The 26,169-nt window shown below is 50.2% G+C and overlaps 1 long non-coding RNA gene across 1 annotated transcript; it reads left to right on the top strand.

Annotated features, from left to right (window-relative positions):
* Positions 1-10,005: 10,005 nt before the first annotated feature.
* LOC311593898 lies at positions 10,006-21,422 on the top strand. The gene is made up of 3 exons (XR_014777862.1): positions 10,006-10,040; positions 10,857-11,115; positions 20,922-21,422. It is a non-coding gene; the product is annotated as an uncharacterized lncRNA (long non-coding RNA).
* Positions 21,423-26,169: the final 4,747 nt, after the last annotated feature.

Below are 26,169 nucleotides of genomic sequence, written 5' to 3'. Positions count from 1 at the left end.
ACTTCTATAGTCTTTTAGCAAGGGCTAGACCAGGCTGCCTGCTCCTGCTGGGGACCAGGCTCTTGCCACCGCACTGAGTATGCTCAACACATAGTAAGTGGCTGCGGACTAACAAAATGGCTGTGGGCTAGAGATGAGCCATCTGTTTGCGAGAAGGACTCGTCCTGGGCTGACATGGCTGACTGGGTGACTCCTCCTCCTTTCCCGATGAGGCTCACGGGTTCCAGGGCTTCTTTCCCACGGTTGTCTGGAAGGCCAGAGGGCGGGGTTCGGATGGAATGCTTCAGCCCTCAGCTCTGACTGCCTCTCCTCAGCTTTTCAGTCTTTGGTGTTGAAGAAAATGAGGGGATTAATGATAAGTTTCTCAGGAGTGGGGCAGCTTACAGTTCACAAAACTGCTTCCCATCCATTATGCCATTTGATCCTTATGGCAATGTACTATCATTATTATTATTATTATTGTGCCTATTTGGCAGATGGGAAAACTGAGGCCCAATTATTTGAGGCTCTGGTCATTCAAGTATGAGTAATAGAGCTAGAGTTCCAGATGAGGGCTTTTCTCTCTTTTATCCTCACTTCTTCCCTTTCTTTCCTTTTGGAGACAAGGCTTCAGTCTATAGCACAGCCTAGCCTTGAACTCCTGGCCATACTTTCTACCTCAGCTTCCCAAGTGCTGGTGTTACAGGTGGAGGGGCGGGTGGAGGGACGGAGGTGAGCGAGTAGAAGGATGCTGGCAGGGGTACGACTTAGAAAAGCTGCACAGAGACTCAGGCAACACCTTCCCCGCTCCAGGCTCCTCTTTATAATCCCTCAAGTTATTTTGTTCTTCTTCCCATCTTAGCCTTTTTGCAGTGTCTCATAAGTGACGTTCCCACCGAGAGGAAGAAGTCAGTAAGTATGTCACACAGAGAGGTTGAGAAGTCCCAAGATGGTAGGCAAAGTCTGACTGGTCCTCCGGTTCACCAGCATCTGTAAGGTCCTGCTCCACTGAGTCAGGATAAGGCCAAGGAGTCAGGCGTGATCCAAACTGGCCTGTGTCTGTGTTTCATCGCCTGCCCAGGTCCACCCGCCACCCCCACGCCCCTCACACCAGTGGAATCTGGAGTAGTTTTGTCCTTTTAAGAATCTCAGTGGCCTCTTCATGTTGAACTCATTGGGACGGGCTGTCACAACACTGGCTTCTGGTTCTCACTCTGTGGAGAATGTTTGCGGCGAAGCGGAGTGTCAGCCCATAGTAGGTCGTAGCGTGATAGAAGGACCGAGTGAGTGAAATGGCTAGCTGTGACCTTGGCAAGCCAGTTCCCCCTTCACAACCTTGGCTTCTGCATCTACACATTTGACATTATGGTGATCTCCCTCTTACTAACCCTCAAAACCCCAGGAGATTTAAAAAACAAAAAAAAAGGATAATTGTAAATGGTGCATTAACGGACACCAAGAGTTCGGGCCCAGCGTCAGACAGGTCAGGACCACATCACCATTGATAATAACTGTAAGCACCAAATGCAATAGTGTGCCGAGCATGGCAGCACACACCTGTCACCTCAGGACTTGGGGAGTAGAGGCAGGAGGAGAGTTACTGGAAGTTCAAGGCCAGCCTGGTCTACAAAAATAAATTCCAGGATAGCCAGGTCCTCAGAACGAGAACCTATCTGAAAACCAACCAAAACAATACAGAAAGCAAAATGTATGTTCCAGCCACCTAGTGTATCTGTAAAGTGTCTCTCAAGTATTGAATATGATTTAAACATTTTAATTTTCATTTATTTATACGGGTGTATTTGCATATGTCTCCCTGTGTGTGTGTGTGTCTGTGTGAGTCTGCACTGTGTGTGTTTGTAGGCGAGAGGGCGGCTTGTAGGAGTCAGTTCTCTCCTTCCACCATGAGTCCTGGGCGTTGAACTCAACTTGTCAGATTTGGCAGCAAGCTCCTTTGCCCACTGAGTCGTTTTGCTGGCCCTGAATATGATTTCTCTTTTCAGGTGAGATCTTGCTGTGCTGCTCAGCCTGGCTCAAGCGGTCCTTTTTTCACAACATCACAAGTAGCTGAGACCGTAGGCTCCCATCTGGGATATGATTTCTTTTTCCCTTTGAGACAGGATCTTACTATGTAGCTCAGGCTGGTCTCGGACTTGCAATTGTCACATCTCAGCCTCTCGGATGCTCAGGCTATAGACATGTGCCACCCTGCCTAGCTTTGGACACGCTTTTTACAGAAGCTCTTCTTCTAGAAGTGCTGACATCACACCAGGAAGTGGCTGTGAGGCTGGGAAGATGGGTCAGTGGGTAAAGTGATGCTGTGTATGCACAAGGACCTGGGTTCTGATCCTCATCACCCTTATAAAAAGCCAGATGGGAAGTGTTCACCTGTGACCTCGATACCGGGGAGGCACAGACAGGAGGATCCCTGAGGCTTGCTGCCTAGCCAGCCCAGCAGCTGCCTCAAAAAATGAGGTAGAGAATGACTAAGGAAGGTGTCTGACATGAAATCTAGTCTCCATGTGCATGCACACATGTGCATACACACAAATGACAAACGTAGCACACATGCCCAACACAAAGACATGATGAGAGACGGGGTTGTAGCTCTACATGATGAACACACACACACACACACACACACACACACACACACACAGAGTTCATAGCCCACAGTGGGCTGCAGTGAGGGAGGGGTCTCCATGGTTCTGTTGAGAACTGTCTGCTTTATCTGTGAGATCCTGGCACTCCTCACCTAGCTGGTCATAACCTTCTGTGCTCTCCTGATTGTGAGGACAGGGTCCAGATCCACTCCCAGAACTGACTACTGTACTTGGAGGCCCATCTCTGCCCTCCTTCAGCCCAGGGCCTGGTGCTGGCAGAGGAAAAAGGCCCCAGTTATGTAGTCAGGCTATTGGAGCCTCTCATGGAAACGCCACAGACCCTTCAAGACTAGATGCCAGCTCTGCCAGCTTCATTCGTTCGGCAGCAGCGGGCGCCATCCGAAACCCCCAGCTTTGAGCTAAATATAGTGGCAGGCGGGAAGGTGGTGTGGATTTGGAGGGAATCTAAGCAGAGGGAGGGAGAAGAGAGGTGGGAGAGAGGAAAGAGACAGTGGTGATGGTGCGAGGGAGAGAAGTAAAGGAAGGTAGGGAAGATGCTAAAAAGCGGAAGCAGTGCAGAATAGTGCAGGAAAGGGAAGTTAGGCAGAATGAAGGAGGGAGGGAGGGAGGAAGGGAGGGAGGGAGGGAGGAGAGGTGAGAGGGTAGAGAGGTGGGAGGGAGGGTGGGAGAGAGAGCTAGAGAGCAAGAGCAGGCTGGGCTCCCAGCTGGACGTGGAGCTCAGCACAGGTGTCAGCGGGGTGAGGACACCCAGTGTAGAGACAGAGCCCCAGACCAAACCCCCATCTGGCTGGTCCCCTGGAGCCCTCTGTTAGAGTCTGTATGCTGTAGCAATGATTGACTGGAAATGGCCCAACTCTCCTGCTCTTAGCCTGGTCCCACACCTTCATTAGGGACCAAGGTCTACCTTAGCTACCCCTGCAGTCTGGGGCCAGCCAGCTTCCTGCAGTCTGGGTTCCAAGAACGGATGGAGACTTTTCACTGTTGAGGCAGCTGCCATGGCAAGAGTCAAGGCAGACCTGGCCAGAGTGAAGGTGGGAGTGTGGTGGAACCTAGTCAGAGGGGCGGCCTGGAGGGACTTGTGAGAATCAGCCTTGGGAGGCCTGTCAGTCAGCTGAACTGAGCCAGAGTAGGCTGCCACTGTGAGCTATGCCGTGGCTACACCCGAGAGTGGATCACTGTGGGGAGACAGAGGGATCGCTGAAGGCAACCACGGGGAAGGAGAAGCCGGACTTGGAGATTTCAGTGGCCCAAGGCAGTGCTTCCATCTAGGACGGACATGCAAAGGCAAGCCGTGCTTTCCCAGCAACAGCCGGTCCTCCTTGGAGGTAGAGTCTGGTTGTGTGTGATCAGGACTCTCGGCTGTGCCAGTGAGGATGGACCTGGGGGTAGGGAGAAGAGGCTGGCAGGGTTGTCAGTAGCGGCCCCGGAAACACTTGTGGATGGTGACATAGAGCAAGCGAGCTTCAGGGAGAGGATGAGATTGGACCAATCTCTCCTCAGTCTTATCCCTTTTCTCCTTTCCTATAGGCTGGGGGTGGGGCGGGGAGAAATGGGTGAGGGGAGAGGGTAAAGGGAAGTTGGTGGGTGGGTGGGTTGGTGGGGAGTAAATGAGCCCTTTACCCAGGCTCCACAAGAGCAGGACGGCCCCCGTATGGGAAGATTAACTATTATTTCTGAAGCTCTCTGAAGTGGGGGCTCCACACAGGGAAGAATAGGTGTTGAGTTTTCTTAAAGGCACAGGGGACCCTGCTGAGGAACTGGAGGGTCAAGGGACACCGTTCCAGGGTAGAGGAAATAGGAAGAAATGAGATCCACTGCAGTGAGATGAGTGAGCCGGCCAGTCTGGAGAGGTGGTTGGAAACAGGAAAGAACTTTCCAACACTTTTGCCGTCAGAGATAGTTTATGGTGCTTCTGCTGGTGCCGACCCCTCCAGAGCCAGCAGGACAAATGGAAGCCCCTGACCAGTTCTCTCTCTGTCTGTCTCTGTCTGTCTCTGTCTCTGTCTGTCTCTCTCTCTCTGTCTCTCTCTGTCTCTGTCTCTCTCTCTCTCTCTCTCTCTCTCTCTCTCTCTCTCTCTCTCTCTCTCACACACACACACACACACACACACACACACACACACAAACGAGATAGAACCTGGGACTGTGTCCTGGGGTAGGCGCCCCGCCCTGTACAAAGAAGATGGAAATAGAAAAGTCATTTGCTAGGTTTGGGAGTGAGAAAGTACCCCAGCTGCTCCAGGTTGGAGAGGGAACACTGAGCACCGAAGGCCTCAAGCAAGAGAAAGAGCCGGAGCAGAAAGGGGAGCGTGTTGGGGAGGGGAGGGGAACGGGAAGGGAAAGGAGCAGAAGTGGCCTTGGTTAGGTGGTGACATTTCAGAGAGAGGGGTGGGAGGTCCAATTGCAGCAAGGCAGGGCAGCACAAGAGTTGTGAAGCTGCAGAGCCAGAGACAGGAAGGGAACACAGCACTTCTCCTGCAAGGTGGGGAAGGAGGAGGAGAGGGAGGAGGAGGGAGAGGAGGAAGAGGCAGGGGAGAAGGAGGGGGAGGAGGAGGGAGAGGAGGAGGGAGAGGAGGAGGGGGGAGGAGGACCAGGCTCAGGGAAAATGGGGAAAGAAGAGTAGGCAGGTGAGAGGGCCTAGCTGACAAACTGAGCATGGGAGAAAGAGGCTGCCAGAGGCCTGGGGTCTGGAGGGGAGGGAAGGGTGTGGGTGGGCAGCTGTGGAGGGAGAGAGGGTTGAGCAAGCAAAGGGAAGAGTGCTGCTTTTTCTTTCCTTTCCTTTCAATTGCTATCAATAATACATTCCCAAAGAGCCGCCTTTGACAGCAATTAAAAAAGCATTTATGCTCCCAGAGAGAAACCAGAATAATTCCTCCCACTGCCCTCCACCCTCCAGCAGCAGTCCCTAGCGATGCTGTCTCTGGTGGTGTGTCCAAACCGGGGACACACAAGGGAGAAGGACGGAGAGGGGCCGGGGAATAATTCCCCCCACCCACCCCAGGCGGAATAGCTGGATATTGAGTACCAGGCTCCTCCAGAGCGTGGGTGGCTGTGGGGAGACGGGGTATGCAGACACTAGGGATTTTAAATACACAGTTAAAACCCTTTTCCCATTACCAAGCTCCACAGGGGGAAAAAAAGGAAGCTGGGCTTCTTCAGCCTGCTGGAAAAGACCTTGCTTTTCTTTGCTGAAGGGCTGAGAGTCTGGGAGGATGAGGAGGGAACCGTCCATTTTAGACCTTTGCTGAACCACTGCCAGTATGTCAGGACCTGGTAAGATGGCAGAGCAGAGGCAGGTTAGCCCTGCAGGAGATGGCTGGGAGGTGGGCAAGCGCCTTGCAGAGAACCAGGTGGCTGTGCAGTTGGTGTTAAAGAGGCATTGGGAGGCCAGTAAAAAGCTCAAGAGTGCTGGTTTGAGTCAGACCTGTAATCCTAACGCTTATGAGGTTGAGACAGAAGGATTGCCTTGAGAAGGCTAGCCTGGCCTACAGAGCAATTTGTTTCAAACAAATTGTAGAAAGTCCAACACAGCAATAGTGGAGAAGAAAGGAGGAAGGAATGAAGGAAGGAGGGACAGAGGGTGACTAGGCTGGGTTGGCAGGGGTGGGGTAGGGGTGTGGGGGTGTGAGGGTGTGAAGCTCCTGCTTTTTCAGTGCTCCCATGAGGGCTTTGTGCCAGGCATTGCATACATAAAACTTCAACACTCAACCCTCCAAGCTGCCCCACAAGGGGCACGCTCTCTAGCCAACCAAGAAGCCAATGAGGGGAGAACAATTATGCAATTCACCAGAGCGCCCAGAGGGGATTGACAGGGCCAGGGCTGTAGTCTGTCCCCTCACTGTCCTACGCCCTTCATGTAGGGAGTTAAGTTCCTGCAGCAGTTTCCCATCTAGGTTTGTACCTGAAGGTGACCTTCCATATCCGCAAAACACATCACATCCAACACAGAGTGAGGCAGGGAGCTCAGCAATAGAGTGCATGATCAGCATGCATCAATGAGGTCCCGCATCCTGTCTCCAGCATCCTTTACCATCCAAAAGGAAAAAAGAGATGGGAGCCTGGCCTGGTATCCCGTGGCTATAATCCCAGCGCTATCGGGGCAGGAGGATCATACCTTTGAGGCCAGCGTGTGCTATAAAGAAAGACTCTTTCAAAAAAGGTTAAAAAAAAACAAACAAACCTGAAACAACCTTCAAAGGGGACTGGCTAAATGAGTTTATAGACAATGGAATATCTGCCACTTAATCAAGAGAAATGAAAGCATTTTGTGTCTGAAGACAGACTAATCCCTAGAACATATTGTTTAGTAAAAATAAGTGCAAGCACACAGCAATATGTAGAATATCCTGCCATCTGTGTGAAAGGGGGAAGAGAAAGCATATTTCCATATAGTTACTATCTTGCATGATGTATCTTCTGCTTCTTAAAAGGGCCACTCACTTTTTGGACACCAGCTTGAAGTATTTTGCAAGTGGAAGTAGGATAATAAGTTCAAGGCCAGCCTGGGCTACTGAGTGAGTTGAAGTCCAGCCTGAGCTACTGAATAAGTCCAAGACCAGCCTGGAACCCCAGGAAGACTCTGTATTAAAAACAAACAAACAAACAACAAACAAACAAACAAACAAAACACCAAAAAGCAGAATGAGGAGGGGATGAGGCACACCACCATTATTTACCTCAAGTGTTAAGACTTAACCTTTTGCTGGGAGCGGTGGCGAACGCCTGTAATCCCAGCACTCGGGAGGCAGAGGCAGGTGGATCTCTGTGAGTTCGAGGCCAGCCTGGTCTACAAATCGAGTCCAGAACAGCCAAGGCTGCAAAGAGAAACCCTGTCTGGAAAAACAAACAAACAAACAAACAAACCCAACAACAACAAAAAAGACGGAACCTTTTGAGTCCCCATGTCACGTGTCATCAGGAATTTCCATTCTTTAACTTTTGTTTGTTTGTTTTGTTGTTGTTTATCTTGCTTTGTTTTTTGGTGGAAAAAAAAAAAGCTTGAGCCTGATCGGGGTCTCCTAGATCACTGTGGGCTCTGAAAGGAACTAAAAAGGATAGAGAGAAAAGGCTGCTCTGCTGGTTCCTGAGTCTCGAGACCTCTGTGAGCACGGCCCTGCTGCTAAGATGCACTGTCGTCTGAGTTGCGAGGGTGGGTAGATGGCTTGGTCCTAGAGCCCGGGCTTAGTGCCAAGGAGCCCCCTGACCACCATGCTCCACCCCCAACTCCAGCAGAAGAGCCCAAGGCATGAACATCTCTGAGTAGAACTCTAGGCCATCCCAGCCTCTTTTCTTTAAGGAGCTTCCGTTGTTTCTGAGGACCAGAGACTGCTTCTGGGGGTGTGGTTTGTAAGAAGGGCCACCCACATCAGAGCAGACAAGGGCTGGGCGGTGGTGGGCTGAGTCGGAAGAACACTGTCCAAACAGAGACGCCATATCTATTACTCTGCCTTTAGCCTCGATTTCCTTGCCGGCAGAGTCGACACCCACCCATGAAGACGGAGTGTGTGGTAAAAGTCCTGTGCTAGTGGGGAAGCGTGAAAGTTGGGCGGAGCTTGCTTTTCTTCTCTTAGGGTTTTAAAATGTTTTCTCGGTACTAGGGATCAAAGAGGGCCTCCCAGGGTTAGGCTCTACGACTGAGTCACAGTCTCTGAACCCTGGGATGGCTTTTGTTTTTTTTGTTTGGTTTGGTTTTGGTTTTTTGAGACAGGGTTTCTCTGTGTAACCTTGACTGCCCTGGACTTGCTTTGTAGACCAGGCTGGCCTCGAACTCACAGAAATCCGTCTGCCTCTGCCTCCTGAGTGCTGGGAATAAAAGCCAGCACCACCATGCCCAGCTCCTTGGGATGGTTTTGATACAACTATTATAGAGGCTGATAAGTGGATCAGTAGACGAACTCTCAAACCAAACTGAGACCCATCTAGATCAAGACCGGTGCTTTAGCTGTTTAAAGGGCCTCGGAGTAGTTTACTGAGTAGGGGAAAGGGAAGGAAAGCTCAGTGGGCAGCTACAAAGATGTTTCTGGGTTTTTCTCCACTCAAAGAACAATTAGGGATGGGTGTCCTTTCATTGATTCTATTTGGAGAGTCCAAGAAAAGATAGGGCATTAGTTAGTTCTATCTTATCCTTGAGAAACTCTCTGGCTTATGTGTGGAGGACAGAGGTCATTCAGTCAACCAACAAACATTTGTGGAGCTTGCGAAATGGCTCTGACAAGTGCCCAGGGTCGGTTAGCCACAGTCCCCGCTCTCCAGATGCAGGGGAGACAATTTATAGCACACGAGGCTTGCTTCTTCACGAGAGGAGATTACCATGGTGCCAGCTGCTCGTGTGGGAACTAAGGAAACGGGCAACTGGTCGGGGCTGGGGAGGCTTAGCCAGGGAAGACATCCAGAGGAGGATGGAGTTAGCCAGGAAAACAAGGGGGCCATGCGGAGGTGTGGGTGACCCCGGGGGACAGTGCAGAGCGGGGGATAGGTTCAAGAGAGTGGTAGGTGATGAGATACACAGGAGGAGGAGCTGGTAGAGAGAGGACCCAGGGAGCAGATGGACTTTCCCTAGACCCCCTCTAGCCTGGCAGCTGTGCCCTGCTGTGCACCTGGTGTCGAATCAGCTGCTTGCTCTTATCCCCTTGATTTACTCAGGGATTTTTGTCAGGTCAACATCAGCGTGAACGGGAGCCATAAGCCTTGGTCAGGGACAAGACAGGTGCCACAGTGAGACAGGGGCATAGATGAGCCCTGACAGTTGTGAGGGAGTGGTCACTAGAATGCCAAGACTGTGGCCACCTGGCTTTCGCTGACCTCAACCTAGTCCAGGACGCAAGAAACGGGGAGTCTGGCTGGTCTCTTCACCGGCTTTGTGTCTGCGTTAAAGCCCGCCCACGCTGGGGACGTGCTGGGCCTCCTGAGAGGCAAGCCTGGCAGAGTCAGATAAATATTGATTGTCTGCTCAGCCATCCGTGCAGAGAACTAGAGAGGCCGGGCAGGAGGGGCGGCCTATCATGCGGTCCTGATGTGAGGGAGTTGGGCGGTCCAAAGGGAGAGGCAGGTGTCCTAGGGCGGTGAGCACCCACCCCAAGGATCTGGAGCCGTTGTCAGCCTCACGGGGTGTAGGAAACAGAATTAGCAATGTCTTTAAGTGAAGTACGGCTCTTCGGAGGCTGTTGAGCCGTCTTCGATATCTCTTTGTATGGCTGTTACCATCTATGACAATTCGTTTGGTGGCTGGAGAGGTCATGGGATCCAACCCCAGCCTCAAGGAAGACCTCAGTGATCCAGTGGAGTCTGGAGCTGCCCAGGGGCAAAGAAGAAGCTCTGCAGGAGGGATTCCCGAACTGAGAGTGGCAGCGCCTGTCTGTAATTCTGGCTCTTGGGACATGGAGACAAGAAGAGTTTGAGGCCACGCGCAACTGAAACACCCAAGTACCACCATCACAAGTGTGTATCAGGGGAGGCTAGAGGTTGGGGCACGGTGACACAAATCTGTTATCGCAGGCTTTGGGAAGCTGACACGAGACTGTGGAAGGTACAGGCCAGCCCTAGACGAGCCAGACTTTGCCTTGTTATCTTTCCTTCTTCAAGCCAGGCCAAGGGAGGGTGTTCTTTCCTTAGTTCAGATAAAGCATCCTAAGAGTGGCAAGTTTAAGGAACACATCCGGCACAGGTCTGGGCGCCGGCCTTGCAGCATCCTTCAGTGATCTCTGCCCTGTTCATATAATAATCCCAGTGCCTCCACTTCAACTGTCGACCCCACTGACCCTGCAGGGATAGGACAGGGGCTCTGGGGGGAGGAGTAGCAGACCTGTCTCCTATGCTGGCGTTTGTTATAATTTTTATTGTTGTTTACTTCCAAACAAACATGCTTATGAAGGACTCAGGATTAAGAACAAACTAAGGAGGAAGAAAAGAATGAACACACTAAGAATTTCCCTTAGAACTTGTTCTTTCTGTGAGTGGTGGCGCACACCTTTAATCTAGCACTCGGGAGGCAGAGGCAGGTGGATCTTTGTGAGTTTGAGGCCAGCCTAGACTACAAAGAGAGTTCCAGGACAGCCACGGATCTGTTACACAGAGAATTCCTGTCTCAAAAAGCCAAAAACCGAAAATGAAAACAAACAAACAAACGAATGAATGAAAACAATGAAATGAAAAGGAAGAAAGAAAGTTGTTCTTTTTTCCTAGGGCCCCACACACGCTAGGCAAACATCTGCCGCCGAGCTACATCCTTAGCCCACTGAACATTTTCTTCTGTAGGAGTTGGCTGATGTGTGTCGATTAGGTGGCCAAGAATGAGACTAAGCTTCCGAGGTGTGATGGTACACACCTTTGGTTTCATCTGCTCAGGAGGCTGATGTGGGATAAACTCCAATCCAGGAATCAACCTAGAGGCACCTCTGTCTCAGAATGGAAAGAAAAGGAGAAGCCACGGCTGGCCTGGAACTCTGTAGATGAGACTGGCTTCAAACTTATGAATGGTCCTCTTGCCTCAGCGCTCTGAGTTCTGGGATTACAGGTATGTGTCGCCATGCCAGACATTTTGATATTTTGATTCTGAGGCCAGGTCTTGCTAAATTGCCCAGACTGTCCTGGGTTCTCACTTTAGCACAGGCAAGCTTTGGAATGTCTTTTTTCTTTTTCTTTTCTTTTTTCAAAGTTATTGCTAAAAATTATTTATTTTTTATTTTATGTACATTGGTGTTTAGACTGCACTTGTGTCTGTATGAGGGTGTCATGTGTGTCTATATGAGGGAGTTGGATCTCCTGGAACTGGAATGGCAGACAGCTGTGAGCTGTCATGTGGGTGCTGGGAATTGAACCTGGGTCCTCTGGAAGAGCAGCCAGTACTCTTAACTGCTGAGCCTCTCTGAAATTCATTTTTTCCTTACTTTTAACACATTTTTATTTAAACATTTAAAATTATATTTGATTTATGTTCTCTCTCGCGCGCGCGTGCGCGCGTGCGCATGTGTGTGTGTATGTGTGTCATATGACACACATGTGGAGTCCGAAGGGCAACTCATAGAAGTTGATCCTCTCGTTCTATCCTGTGGATCCTGGGATTGACTAAGGTCCTCAGGTTTGCTAGCAAATGCCTTTCCCCACTAAGCCATCTTACCAGTCCACATAGCATACATTTTAAAAGGCTGCTCTTGAGGACCAGAGAGATGGCTTGGAGGTTAAAAGCACTTGTTCTTTTTTTTTTTTTTTGGTTTTTTTTTTTTTGGTTTTTCGAGACAGGGTCTCTCTGTGTAGCCTTGGCTGTCCTGGACTCACTTTGTAGACCAGGCTGGCCTCGAACTCACAGTGATCCACCTGCCTCTGCCTCCCGAGTGCTGGGACTAAAGGCGTGCGCCACCACGCCCGGCTAGCACTTGTTCTTAAAGAGGACCCGGGTTCAATTCCTGGCACCCATGTGGTGGCTCACAACCCACTACAACTCCAGTTGTAAAGGATCCATTGCCCTTTCCTGGCCTCTGTGGATACTGCAAATACATGGTGCACACATATACATGCAGACAAAGCATTCACACATAAAATAAAAAACAGCTATGTATGACCACTGCTTTTGTTCTGCATGATGTGAGGAGGATTGTGACACGGCAGGGAATTCCTTACGTTCAAAGCTTCTTTGGCTTTCCAACCTCATCCTCCCGTTCCCCCGCCTGCCTACTGCCCCAAGCTCATATGGGGCTGGCAGAACAGGACCATCAGATCTCTGTGAGCACAGTGGGGTGGGGGAGACCACCAGCCTATAGCGAGTGGGCAAACACACACCCAGCGGCATCCCAGGCCACAGTGGTCATGTCATCTCATATGTCTCTCTCAGAGGAGGACTTGTTTGACCTGGATGGTCTGGGACAGGATTCTAGCCTTTCTGGAGGCTCTTGGATCTTTACATCCATCAGCTTCATAAAGCAGACACCCGAGGCCTGAAGCTGTGGTCATGGGCGTTTCCTCTGAGGACTGGCCCAGAGCCTAATGTTTGTGGGTTCTTAGCTATTGAGATAGATAGGGCTGGGAGTCAGTGACCAAGAACAGTGGTCTGACAGACATTCACATGCATTTGGCCTCTGTGTCTAAACATTCTCCAGGGAAGAGTGTGTCTCCATATCGTATTTGTTTCTGGGACCCACAGTTGCTGTTTCATGCCCCTGTCTTTCTTGGACCTGTTGGCCCTGGCAGAATAGAAATGTCCTAAGTGCAGAATGGTGTCTCCAGCATGGTACCCTCTATGGACTACTTACCCGCTTCCTGCATCCCACCTTCAGGATTGGGTGTGCCTGCCATGTCCCTGCGCCTTGTTGGTAAGAAAGCTGACCAAAACCAGCAGCCTCTTTCTCCAGATCCTCCAAAGCACTTTGTTAAGACCTCGTTCTCCAGGGGGCAAAGCGGTCTGCGACACAGGAGGAGAAAACAACCCCCTTTCCCGTACACCAGAGTTGGGTACCCCTGGGAAAATGAAGCATTTTGGCCAGACACACAAACCACAAACCTGGAAATGGCAACGTCAGGCTTCAAATGCACAGGGCTTTTATCTCTGGCCATCATCTTGGCCCCCACTCCTATTTGATGGAATTTTAGCAGCTCAGAAAGATAGCTCACTGCATCAGTAAGAGGTACCGAGACATCCCAGCTCCCCGCCCTGGCAGGTGGTTTCAGCAGCTCTTGCTCCTGCTAATGAATAATTCAGTCTGTCTGTGTAGTGAGACAGGTCAGACAAGGGTTGTGTGCATGAGACAGAGCCATTGCTCTAACCCAGGCAAGTTTCCAAACACTCCAAGAAAGGAACGCCAGCCCCAGAAGTGGGCGGGGAGGGCTGGGGGAGGGTCTTCAAGGGGGTGGTGGGTGAGCTACAACGGAGCCTGAGGAACACAGGTCACTTCTTGTAAAGACTAGGAGTGAGATCACAAAGTAAGGTAGTGGCACTGACAGGGTGGCAGTAGGCTGGCCAGGGAGCAGGATCACAGGTGGGAAGGCCGGTTCTCACTGAGAAGGATGGGGACTCTGAACAGCAAAGGGGAAAAAAATGAACGTGGGCTGGTTTAGCAGAGCAAGGAGGATTTACAGGGCTTGGGGTCCAGGAAAAAGGGAGGGAAATTGGGAGTGAGGACAGTGGGAAAGGGCAGAAGGGACAGGATTGACGCAGGCAGGTATCCACTGAGATGTCAAAAGTGTATCTGGCGTTGCCTGGAGAGGTTCAGAGCCCTTGTCTTTCTACCATAGAGTCAGCCCCTGGGAAGGCCAGCTCCCTGCTCGCTTCTTCATTTGGTTCAACTGAGAGCCGGGTGGCCTCTCCGAAGGAAAGAGGACACTTTATACTCATCGTCCTGCACTGCAGGATGGTAGCTTAGCTAAGGAGGGGCTGCATCTATGAAAACCGTTCCACAAGACTATAGTAGAGTCCTGATCCCTGGAAAGGTCCCAACAGAGTGTGCTGTGCGTTCATGCCTGTGATGCTGCTGGTGTGTGCAAACCTCCCAGGCTGCTAATCGTGTACAAGTACACCAGTACAGCAGTGTGCAGTACACGTACACACAGTGCAGAACACTTGATAACAACAGCCGACTTTTGACTGTTGTGTCATGCTCCTATATTTTTGTTTTGTTTTGAGATGGTATCTTTCATAGCTTAGACTGGCCTCGGTATTGTAGTCAAAGATGACCTTGAACTTCTGGTCCTCCTGAGTGCTCGGGTTACATGTGTGGGCTATCATACCTGGTTTATATGTTGTTCGGGATTGAACTCAGGGCCTTTACATGCTAGGCAGCCATGCTACCAAGTGAGTTACATCTCCAGCTCTGATTTTGGTTTTGTTTTGAGATGAAGTCTCGTATGATAGTTCATGCTGGCCTTGAACCCCTCAAATCTCTTCCCTTAGCCTCTTGAATGTTGGGATTCCACAGATGTATCACCACGCTGGGATCATCTGTACTTTATTCCTTGACAGCGTAAGACGAGGCCATGATTTGAGGGCATAGTGGTGGACACCTGCATTCCCAGTAGTCAAGATGCTGAGGCCAGAGAACTGTAGCAAGTTCAAGGCCAGTTTAGGCTGCCCAGTGAGTTCAAGGTTAGTCTGGGCGATGGAGAAATTGCTCGACGGCTAAGAGGCAGAGATCCACTTCCTTTGCTGCTCTTGCAGAAGACTTGGGCTTGGATCTGATTCTCCCCCCAGAACTGGGAGTGAGCCTAGGCAAATGTGCCACTAAGCTACACTCCTAAGCCAGGACCTGGGTTCTGTTCTCAGCCATCACGTCAGGTGCCTTACAACCTCTTGCAATTCCAGAGGATCAGATGCCTTCTTCTGGTCATTATGGGCTCCCACACATGTGTGAGAGAATACACACACACACACACACACACACACACACACACACACACACACATCTTATATGGGGCTGTAGAGTTAGGCTCTATCTGAAAAAACATGCTACTAACAAAGAGACATGCGGAGAGACTGACCCAGACTTAGGTTTGTGTAAATACACTCTATGATGTTCCCATAGTGGATAACTCTACATTTCTCAGAACACAGTCCTGGGGACTGTGGCACAACTCTACTTAAAAAACAAACAAACAAATAAACAACAATAACAACAACAACCCCCAAGTCCTTCTCACCTCCTTTCTTCCCTCCTCCCTTTCTCTTGGCGGACATAAAGACTCCATCCAGGTCAGGGTGCATCTGTGAGTGCCTAAGTTCATGGGGGAGACATCCATTAGTGACAGATGAAAAACAGATGAGAGGAACAGAGAAGCCAGCTATGACCAGGGCCTGTGATCAGGTGCCAGGATCTAAGACAGGTGCAGTGAGGTCCTTGGCATCATGTCTGGGGTGAGGTGAGGCCTCTGAAAGCGCAGCCAGGGAAAGAGAGCTAGACATGGCCACCTTCCTCATCCCTTATCTCAGTTTGTTTCTGGCAGACAAGACTCGAGACATTTGCCTTTCCCAAGGTCATCTAAAGCAAGGGGCGTGCTCAGAATATAATGGGGTGAGAGAATTCCAAGGGATGATGCCCACCCTTTTCCTAGCAGATGGTGAGACATGTGGCTTTCTGAGCTGAAGCCAGAAGAGCAGAGCCAAGCTCCTACAATTTGAATTTTTATGAATCTTATTACTATGGTGGTGTTATAAATGGTTAATAAAGCATTTGAGTTGTCCAGCACAGACAAGGAAAGGAAGAAGATTAATATTTCCTGAGAACGAGAGGCATCAGGGTTTCTGGAGCCCTCACACACATTATCTTACATAGTTTAATCTAGTCCAGGTTAATTCCTTGCCTCCCACAACTTCCCCTTTCTTTTCTCTGCTCCATCCGGGATCTTTGTAAGGAAGGCTGGTGTTCCCCTGGTAGCTTTTGTTCCCAAGAGCTGTCTGGGAGCCCCAGAACCACAGGAACAAATTGTCAGGGGCTGCTGTCCCAGCGTTGGGCCTTGACAGAGCAAACAGAGTCACCTGGAGGCTTGGGAAGGGGACAGGCCTGGAGGAGGAGGAGGAGGAGGAGGAGGTGGAGGAGGGGGGAAGAGGAGGCAGGAGGATATAGGGGGGAAGAGGACAGAGAGAGAGGATCAGTGATGGCCATGGTGACCCTTTCTCTGGTCATCTTTCCAACCTACCCAGTATCCTTTGCTCTTCTTTTTCATTCTTTACATTTTCATTTTCGAATTTCATTTCATCTACTTATTTATTGTGGTGCTGCGAGGACAGAAGCCAGGACCTTGCGCATGCTAGGCAGGCACTTAGCCCTGACCTCTATCTTCTCTCACTTTCACTGTTGATAGACTCTCCCCTCCCCCGCAGGGCGTGGACTGGAGAGGGGGTCCTAGGGCCGGCCCATCCTGGGTCTGCCAGCCTTCCTTCCTTTCTCTCTAGCTCAGACACCAGCTGATCCTACTAGAGGAGGGGCTGCAGAGTGTAAGCTCCAGGAGAGCTGGGCGTTTCCTGTGTGTGCACATCTGTCCCTGGAACATCGCTAGACACATAGTAGGTGCCCGGAAAATACTATTGGATGAGTCTTTGGCCCTTTCTTCTGCGGAGACGGCCTTATCTAGGAAACTCACGTGGCTCCGCCCTTGTACATTGTGTGAGGCCCGTAATGTGGGAGTGAGTCAAGAGCGGAGCATCCTGGCTTTTCTCAGTCAGCTTACCTGGGCTCCTGGCTCCCCTCAGGGTCACCGTGTTGCTGAGGAAACACTGGTGTGTCAGAGTGCAGGAGGGTGAGGGGAGGTTTCTTGAAAGCAAACTTCTGACAAGGTCGCGGGAGGCTGGGGCCTCCAAGAGTCTGTAGTCTCAGGACAAATCCGGTGTGGTGGGGAGGAGGCAGGCTGCCTGAGGCAAGAAGAGAGGAAGTAGGAGAGGAGGAAAGTTTGGGACAGTCCGCCATCTTCCCTAGAGGCTGTATATTGTGCAAACAGATGTTTCCTCTCAACCCCACAGAATCTTTAGCAGCGGGCTAGTAGGGTACAGGAAACCTCTTACAGGCTCAGTTGTTCACTGGGGACAAGCCATGGTTCCCTCTTCCTCCCTGCCAGGCTGTGGCTTGTGAAACAAGGTGAGCTTCTGAAGTTCAAGGTCCCTCAGGTAAGAGGTGGTCTCCTGAGGTCAGGGTGCAATTCCTGTGTATCAGACTCGCCCCCCCCCAACCCCCCGCACCCCTGACCCAACATCAGGCATGTGTTTACTTACTAGTTAGGCAGGCAGGGAGGTCAATGTCCTTCAAAGTCAGTCTTCCCACGGCCTTTCCAGCCAGGTTAGGATATGAGCAATAAGTCCTGTTAGCATATTGGCCCTAGTCTGCCTAGCAACCTATGATGTCATTACCTGCCTCCCAATAGGCGTGGCCCTACCCAGGAATATGAAAAGGACAAACCCACCTTCCTCTCCCTCTTGCTCCTCTTGTTCTTCTCTCTTACCTCTCTCTTGCTGTTTCTATCTTTGTCTCTCTCTTTCTGGGGTACCCCCACCACTATAATCAACCTCTCCATATCATATCTGTTGTGTGACTCATATTTCTTATTTAAAAAGTACTCCATTGCGGAAGAGTAAACACACTCCTGGGCTTCTGGGGACCCCGGGCCCTTGAGACAGGTCCTAGGCATTAGCAACATAGCTTTTGGGTCCCAGAACCAGCATTATGGGTAGAGGCCAGAGAATGGGGCCAGAAGCCAATCCTTTAGCTACTGGTGGGCTGGCCTCAGCCCCATAGAAGGGTAGAACCAGCACTCTTACGTAGAAGGAGAATCTATGGCTGCCTCCCTATATGTCCCAGAACGGCCACCTCCGAAGGCCTATAGACACCGACTGGACTTTCTCCCCATGATGCTTTCTTAATAGCAAAGGTGAAACTCAGTCTAGGACCTGAAGCTTCTCCGTTCACTTTCAGCATGCAAAATCCTGCCCAGATCTGCTGAACTCCACACCACCAGACTGTTCAGTGTAGAGGGACCCCAGGCTGGGTAGTTTCCCTAGAGGCTCAGGTGGTGTCCTTAGCTTTCTATTGATGTGATAAAAAACACTGTGATGAAAAGCAAGTCAGGAGGAAAAGGGCTTATAGTCACCCAGAGAAGTCAGGCCAGCACCAGAAGGCGGGAACATAAAGGCAGGAACTGATGCAGAGGGTAGGAAGAGTGCTCCTTACTTCTGCTCCCCAGGACCACCAGCCCAGTGATGGCCTCACCAACGTCACTCATTGACCAATAAAATGTTCCACAGGCTAGTCTCGTGAGGGCATTTTCTCAATTGAGTTTCCCTCTTACTAAATGATTCTGGCTCGCGCTGAGTTGATATAAAACTAGCCAGCACAGGTTGGCTGGATTTTCCATCCCATTAGTTCTGTCTTGTGACCCAAAAAGCTCCCCAAGTGGGCAATATGTTAAGAGCTGCTCCCTGCCTGCCTGAGACTTTTGCCTGGGCCCAGGAAGGACAGTTGTGTCATTTTCATTAACTTTGGCCCACTGCTGACCACTCCCCTGCTCCTTGAGGGGTTCCCTTCTCTTTATAACCCCCTTTTTGGTAATTAACAGGGCCCGGAAGGGCATCCTGCCAACAGACGGCCAAAAGGCTGAGCAGACAGCTGTGGCAGTGCCAGCAAAGGACAGGCTATTAAAGACAAAATGATTCATCTTGGGACTGAGAGCAAATCGCTTTCCATTTATGGGAATCGGGGCTGGGCTCCAAGCAGCCTGCATGTGATCAATGGGGCGATGAGTCTGGGCCATTGACCATTAAATAAGGAGCACCCTGAGTGCTCCCCGCTGGCTCTGCTGAGAAGGGATCTGGCAGACAGAACAGCCAGGGGAGGGTCAGAGAGACCCAGGCTGCTCAGATGTGACCTTGGAGACCCCTAGATAGATACCTAATCCCTATGCTCGCTCTCCCACTGGGGGATTCATTAAGGGATACTCATTTATTCATTCATTTGTTCAGGGTTTATGGAACAGGGTCTCCCTCTGTAGCCCAGGATGATCTGAACTCATAGTGATTCTCCTGTCTCAGCCTCCTGAATGCTGGCTTTGCAGGTGGGGAGCCACAATACCTGACTCAAAGGTGACTTAAGAGCATCTATTGAATGTGCCTGTCACAATGAGTGCCAGGCTCTGGGGTCCAAAAAGAGCAAGACAGCAGTCTTATCCTCAAGGGACTTAGTGTGCTGGGCTGCTGCAGATCGACATAGGAGTGCACAGCCTTGGGGTAGGACTCTAATGGAGACCAGGGTGGAGGCCTGAATTGGGCAGAGGTTGGACCAACCTTCTAGTTGGTGGGACAGAAAAGACAGGCAGCATTTATTTTTAAAGGGAGGCAGGGAAAAGGCCATGTGCTGTTTCAATTTTTGTTGTTTTCTTTGTGATTTTATTTAAGTTTTAAAAATTCTATTGTAATTGTTAGTGTGTGTGTGTATGAGAGATGTGTGTGTGAGCACGCACGTGTGTGTGTGTGTGTGTGTATGTGTGTGTGTGTGTACACACGTGGGGGGGAAGAATGTGAGTACACACATGGTGTGAATGCAGGAATTGGACGACAACTTTGTGAAGTCATTTCTTTCTACTTTTGTGGGCTCTGGGGATCTGATAGAACACAGGGTCAAACACCTCTCCCTACCTGCTGGGCCACCTCCAGGGCTCTGTTTTCATTATTATTTTTTAACCAAGGTTTTGTGTAGCCGAGAATGGCTTTAAACTCAGTGTGTGAATTCCTGCCTCCACAACCCAAGTTCTAGGACCCCCGGTGTATGATATCATACCGAGCTGTGTTTTCCAACTTTAGTAGTGATGACAATTTGAGCAGGCTTAATGATATGTACCAGTAACCCCATGTCTCCAGGAGGCTGGGGCAGAGAGCATCACTTGATCCCAGGAGTTTGAGACCAGGGTAGGCAACATGGAGAAACCCTGCCTCAAAAACTAAAACAAGTGGGATGGGGACAGAAGGAGAGGGAAGGAGGATGGAAAAATAACAGTAAGGTTATTTGAAAAGGCTACAAGCAATTACATTATTTTTAAACACTTTTTTAATGATTCCTTTTTATTTTTTATGTGCACTGGGGTTTTGCTTGGATCCCCTGGAATTAGAGTTACAGACAATTGTGAGCTGCCAGGTGGGTGCTGGGAACTGAACCAGTGTCCTTTGGAAGAGCAGCCAGTGCTCTTAAGCTCTGAGTCATCTCTCCAGTCCCCATATTATTTTTATTTGCCACAAATTATTACATATAATACATATAACCCTGTGTGTGACATATACATGTATATGTATAATAAGGGCATTAAACAATATATAGTATAATGAAGTAGTTAAGCCACTTGGGTTGACCATGCTTCCCCTAAGAGGCATAGACTACCTAATAAAATTTCCAGGTCCAGGCATGAGAAACCATCTTTCAAGGTGTTGGTCACGGAAACCCATAGGCTACTGTTGGCCTTAGCTGCCTCCCACATGTTGCTGGTAAGTCCCTATTGCTGAGGACATCACACACTGGGCATAGAGGACACGGAAGATCCAAGCTGGATCTGACCCGAGGACTATCATAGTCTCAGAAGGTGCTACAAAATCTGCCAAGGACAGAGAGCAACCAGCAATCCTGCTCAGCTGTGATGCTTATGAACCACAAAGGCCAGTGTGGCAAGATAGCTTTAAGGGTGGCATTCGTATGCTGGCAGTAACCAACAGATCTCTAACTGGACTCGAGGCCCACTTAACAGGAGGGAAGCGTAGCCAACTGCCTGAGTGAGGTAATGGGTCTTAGAGGAGAACCTATTACCACCACTTTACTAAAGCAGAATAATTCCTAACAGTGACCTAAATTCTCATCCTTATGCCCACAGATAAATGCAGCTTCCGAGGCTCACCGGTAAAGCTTCTCTTTGCAACAGCCTGGTCAAAATGCAGAGGACCACTGATTACAGGGTACCCAGCTCCAGTGGCTCCATCTGTAGCACAACTCGTACACCCAAGGCTCGGTTGCATCAGGGAACAGGAGTGGAAAAACTGTAAGAGCCAGAGGACCAGGACCAGGAAACTTGCTGAGATTGTGTCTCCTAAATATAATAGGGATGCTCCTTCCATGACACCTCAACAACGTGGCTGCTAAACAAGACCTGAACAACTCCGGACAAAGCATCAAAGGCAACTGATGATGACGAGAGAGGGGGAGCTGGTCTTCCCCAGGGATAAGCCCCCAATACAAAGTGCCAGCTCTGAAATCATACATACAAGCGGCACTTAACAGACTTGGCAGGTTGTAGTTATGTATTCACATATATATTTGTTTTATATATGCACAAACACACACACATGTGCGCGCGCAGGAGAGGGCAGGAATTTGAGAAGAGGGGCCTACAGAATTGAAGAATGAAGTTGGAGTATATGGTTCTGTCGTGACAAGAATGCCCGTGATGGGTTTTTAAGGTGCAGGGCTGTGTGCACGGCTCAGTTCTGATTTTACAGCAGCAGAAACTAGAGAGAATGGGTCAGAAGGAAACTTACCACATCACTAAAATGATAAAGTTATTCTTTCTGTGTGTGGGGATTGTTTTCTTATGGGTTTTGTTGTTTTGGTGTGTGTGTGTGTGTGTGTGTGTGTGTGTGTGTGTGTGTGTGTGTGTGTTTGAGATAAGGCCTCACTATGTAGCCAAATCTGTCCTAGAAATCTCTATGTAGACCAGACTGGTTTCAAACTCACAGAGATCTGTCTGGTTCTGCCTCCTGAGTGCCAGGATCTAAAGGCATAAGCCACATGCCTGTGGTGGTTTGAATAGGAATGATCCCCATACACTCACAGATTTGAATGCCTGGTTATCAGGCAGTGGCACTACTTGAGAGAGATTAGGAGGTGTGGTCTTGCTGGAGGAAGTGCATCCCCAACTCCAGTTTGGTCTTAGATATTATCTTTTAAGGAGTGCCTATTTGCTTTCATTTACCAAAACCATATTGATTTGCCTGTGGAGACTGAGTCCTGGTCTCTAGCTAGTCTTGCTCGCTCACTTTGTTTCAGGTGATGTACACACATGTCACTCTCTTCTCTCAATGCTGCCACACGCTCCTCTTCTGAGCCCTTCATCTCAGATAATGGCGCACATCTCTTTCACTTTGGTACCCAACTCCTAGTTGATCTCCCCAACTACAGCTTTCCTTCATATGAATTAACCTCCCTTACAGTGGTCAATGAGACATTCCTAATACTCAAACCTTACCATATTATGTCCCAAGAAAACCCACCAGTGACTCCCCATCGCCTGTGAATCGAAATCCAGACAGACTCTGGCTGAGCACATGGGACTCTCTGTTCCCTGGTCCTCTCCATCTCGCCTGCTGTCCTTGTCTGCATCTGTGTGCTGGTCCCCATTGGACCAAGCCTCTAGTTGTTTGCACTTACTGTCGTGCGCATGTGTGTGTGTGTCCCTTTTACTTTCCTTCCTTGGTTAGCACATCCTTCAACACTGAGCTCAGCAGACCCCCTCCAGGCTGGGGAAGCCCCTGAAAGGTGTTCTTGTTGCAATTGTATACACCCACCAAATCAATGTCTACAACTCTAGTCTTTGCGTGCCTCTCTCACACTAGGCTGTATAGCCCGGAAGGCAAGGGTTTGTGTGCCCGCCGCCCTAGCACAGTGCGTGGGACAGGCAGAAGGCGTGTGACAAGTGTTTGCGTAACTGAAGCGGGCGCTCTCTGACCCTCTGCAATGGCCGCAAGCTTCACTCTGTGCCGTAGAGATCTCTACAAGTATTTCCATTCCAGCCCTTGGCTCCTCGCCTCCATGCCGGCTCCTCCTTCCCTGCTCTTGTCAACAGGCCCAGCTTTGGCCCCCACATACTCCTTCTCCCGGTGCTTCTCGCCCTTCGCTCTGCTTCTTCCCTTCTATTTTAAGTAGTTCTTGCTACCTTCCTATATCTCTCTAGATCCTTTCCCCAACAGGGGAGGTGGAGCGCTCCAGGAAGTTCCAGCCCACTCCTGGCCCAGGTATCTGCAGCAGGCCTTTGTATAATTGCCTTCACAATGGGGTTTAATGACTGTAAAACAATTGCATCTCAATCCACATGATTCCGGGTTTACAGCCACCGAAGCCTCCTGGTTACTATTGGATGCACACCCAGCAGGCCCCTCTCGGCAGAGCGTTTTAGAAGATGTACCTGCACGGCCCTTTGGTGGAGAGGGGCATTTGCTAACTGCCTTCCTCTCTAGAACTTCAAAGCGTAAGAACCCAGCTTCCCTCTGGTTCTCAGCCCTCGTCTCCATGGTGAGGCTCCTGTGCAGCCCACTCAGCCTGGCATTTGACACATTGTAAACCGAGCTCCTGCCATGGGAGGAGTCTCACATCTTCACGTTCATTCGCTCACACATTTCCTGAGCTCTCACTAGGGCCAGCCTCTGGGGGTCAGGGAATAGCGGGTACAGGCAAGGGGTCATTCTAAGACCCGCAAAGAAACGCTTAGCCCAGCGAGGAAGACAAAAGGGAAGATAAGACAATCCAACAAGAATGCATTGGTAGAGACAGACACACCAGGCCTGTGCGGAGCGAGCATACCTGAGCATCCATTACCTGTTGGAGGTGGGATGTGGGCAGTGAGGAACAGGTCTAGCCTGGCACCCTATCATGAAGCCCTGCCATGTAACAAAAGTGTTCCCTCCCTTTGCCAACACCCCTTTTCCTGACTTTTTTTTTCTTTGTTTTGTCTTTTGAGACAGGGTGCTGTCCTGGAGCTCATTATGTAGGCCAGGCTAGCCCGGAACTCTCAGCGATGCTCCTGCTTCTACTTTATGAGTGTTGAGATTAAGGGTGCATGTCACCATGCCTGCACTATGACTTAATTTTAAACAGACATTGGCTTTCTAGACAGGATTCACCCCAGGGTGGTTGTGCAAGCATCTTACCTCACATCAGATGCCTCCCTCTCTTCCACAGTTGTCCACACATCAAACACTCAGGCCCTCCAGGAAGAACAGTCACAGAAGCTGGGAAGACTGTTTAATGGTTAAGGTTTGGATTTCCAGAACCCATGTAAATGGTGGCATGGTGTTCTGCCTACAGTTCTAGCTTCAGAGAGCAGAGACTGGGGGTTCTCAGAGTGAGCTGTCTAGGAAGATGAACTATCTCCCTGAACTCTGGGTATGACTGAGCGATCTTACCTCGATGAGTTAGGTAGATGACTGATGGAAGATGGTTCCAGAAATTTACCTTGAATCTCCACATGCATGCTCACCCACACATGTAAACACACTCACATGCACATACACACATGCGTACATACACACATATATACACATGCGTACATGTACATATACACATGCACACACATGCATACACATATGTGCATACACACATATACATGTATACACTTATATACATCACCAGGCATTGTGGCTGATATATAGAAAGTGTCCCTTTGTCCTTAGTGCCTCAGCCACGCCACGATGCACCAAGAGAGTACAAAGCTGAACTGAAACCTCAGATCATTTTGACCTTGTTTGGCACCCAGGACATGCTTGAACTTGTCATGCCATGGAGCAGCTGTGAGACTGAAGCAATCTCAGAGTCTTTCTCAGGGTCACACAGGGGACTCCCACAGGAGCCCTTCTGGATCATTCCGTTGCTTTTTTTCCTGGCTCCCCAGGACTCATCCCTAAGATGGGCTGCTTTGCTAGCTCCCCTGCATGAGATGGTAGGGCACAGCAAAGGATTTTTTTCTCCAGGTTGTTTTTCATTTTCTCTACTCAAGTAGGTGTGGTGGAGGGAGGATATTTAGGGATTGGCACAAGCTTCTGCATGTTCAGGCTGGAGTGTGTGTGTGTGTGTGTGTGTGTGTGTGTGTGTGTGTGTGTGTGTGTTGCACACGCAGGCATGTACAGCTGTGTGGGTGGACATCGGCACCCCCTCCTTGCCCATCATCTCGGCTGTGACAACACTCCCACTGATTCGGCCTCACAAAGTTTGCTGGTGGGGGTGTAACAAAATAGAAGATGCGGATCGCGGATCGGTTGTGTGGTTTCCTTGGCAACCTTAAAACACAGTGGGGGAGGGCAGAGTGGGAACAGAGAGAGAGCAAGAGCCTGGGCCCTAACCACTCTGTCTCCCTCTGCCACCTCCTACCCTTCAGCGTAGCCCAGAGTAAAATGTGAGCCAGTTCTAGAATTCTCCTTCCTGAGCCACTGGGAAAGAGGGAGGTGAAGGAGCGATAAAGGGACACAGGTGCCGTCACAGGAAAAAGGCAAGAGGTTTAAGATGCTGCTTCCTGCAGGAGTCCTGCAAGGCTTGCCCACCTTTCTTACCAAGATGATGCGTCTTCCTCCCCCCCCCCCCATCTACCTCCTTTTCTTATCCCCAACGCTTCTGCTTCCGGGACCTCTCTCCTCACTAACTCCTCCAGGGAAAAGCAGAGGCCACGCTCCCGGGTTCTTTGAAAGGATATGGCTTGCAGGGGAACAAGGAGTGGGTGTCCCCACCCCCACTGAACCTCAGGGCTCCATTCCTAGAAAGCAGGAGACTGAACCGGGAGCCCGGAAGCAGAAGACAGACTGTTCATTAAGAACAAAAGACATTTATATTAGTAATTAGTGGAACTGCCTCCCCTCTAGAAGGTCCCCTCCCTGGAAAATGAGCCCATGGCACCAGCTCTCAGAGCACAGCTGGGAAATACCCACGCGCAACAATTCTGGACAGCTCGTGGCCTCTCCTTAGAGAACAGAACACTGGACTTCACTAGACCTGGCCCCTGGCTGCTCTTGCCTTGTCAATAGAATTCCTTTGCCAGGACATCTGGAAGTTTCTGAAGGTGTGGTACAATAGTAAAAACAAACCCAGCCAACCAACAACCAACCAAAAACCAAATAGCCTGACACTCTCCTAGTCCCATGACTACATGCACAGAGACCTTGACCTTGGTGTCAGGCAGGCACCAAGGAGGGGGACCCTGCTCAGGTTTTCCATCTTCAGGGAGCAGGTGAGGAGAGCCAAGAGGTTGTAGTCCCTGGGCCTGGTGCTTTCCTAACCTCCTCCCATGAGTCGTGCAGAAGGCTCCTGGGAAGGAAGGGCTTGGGCCAGGGGAAGGGGTCAGAGTTCAAGTCTTAGACCAGCTC

The sequence above is a fragment of the Acomys minous genome (assembly GCF_964271855.1).
Source record: "Acomys minous genome assembly, chromosome: 1".
NCBI lineage: Eukaryota > Metazoa > Chordata > Mammalia > Rodentia > Muridae > Acomys > Acomys minous.
Note: the sequence above shows the minus strand (reverse complement) of the source record. Positions and strands in the feature narration are given on the sequence as shown.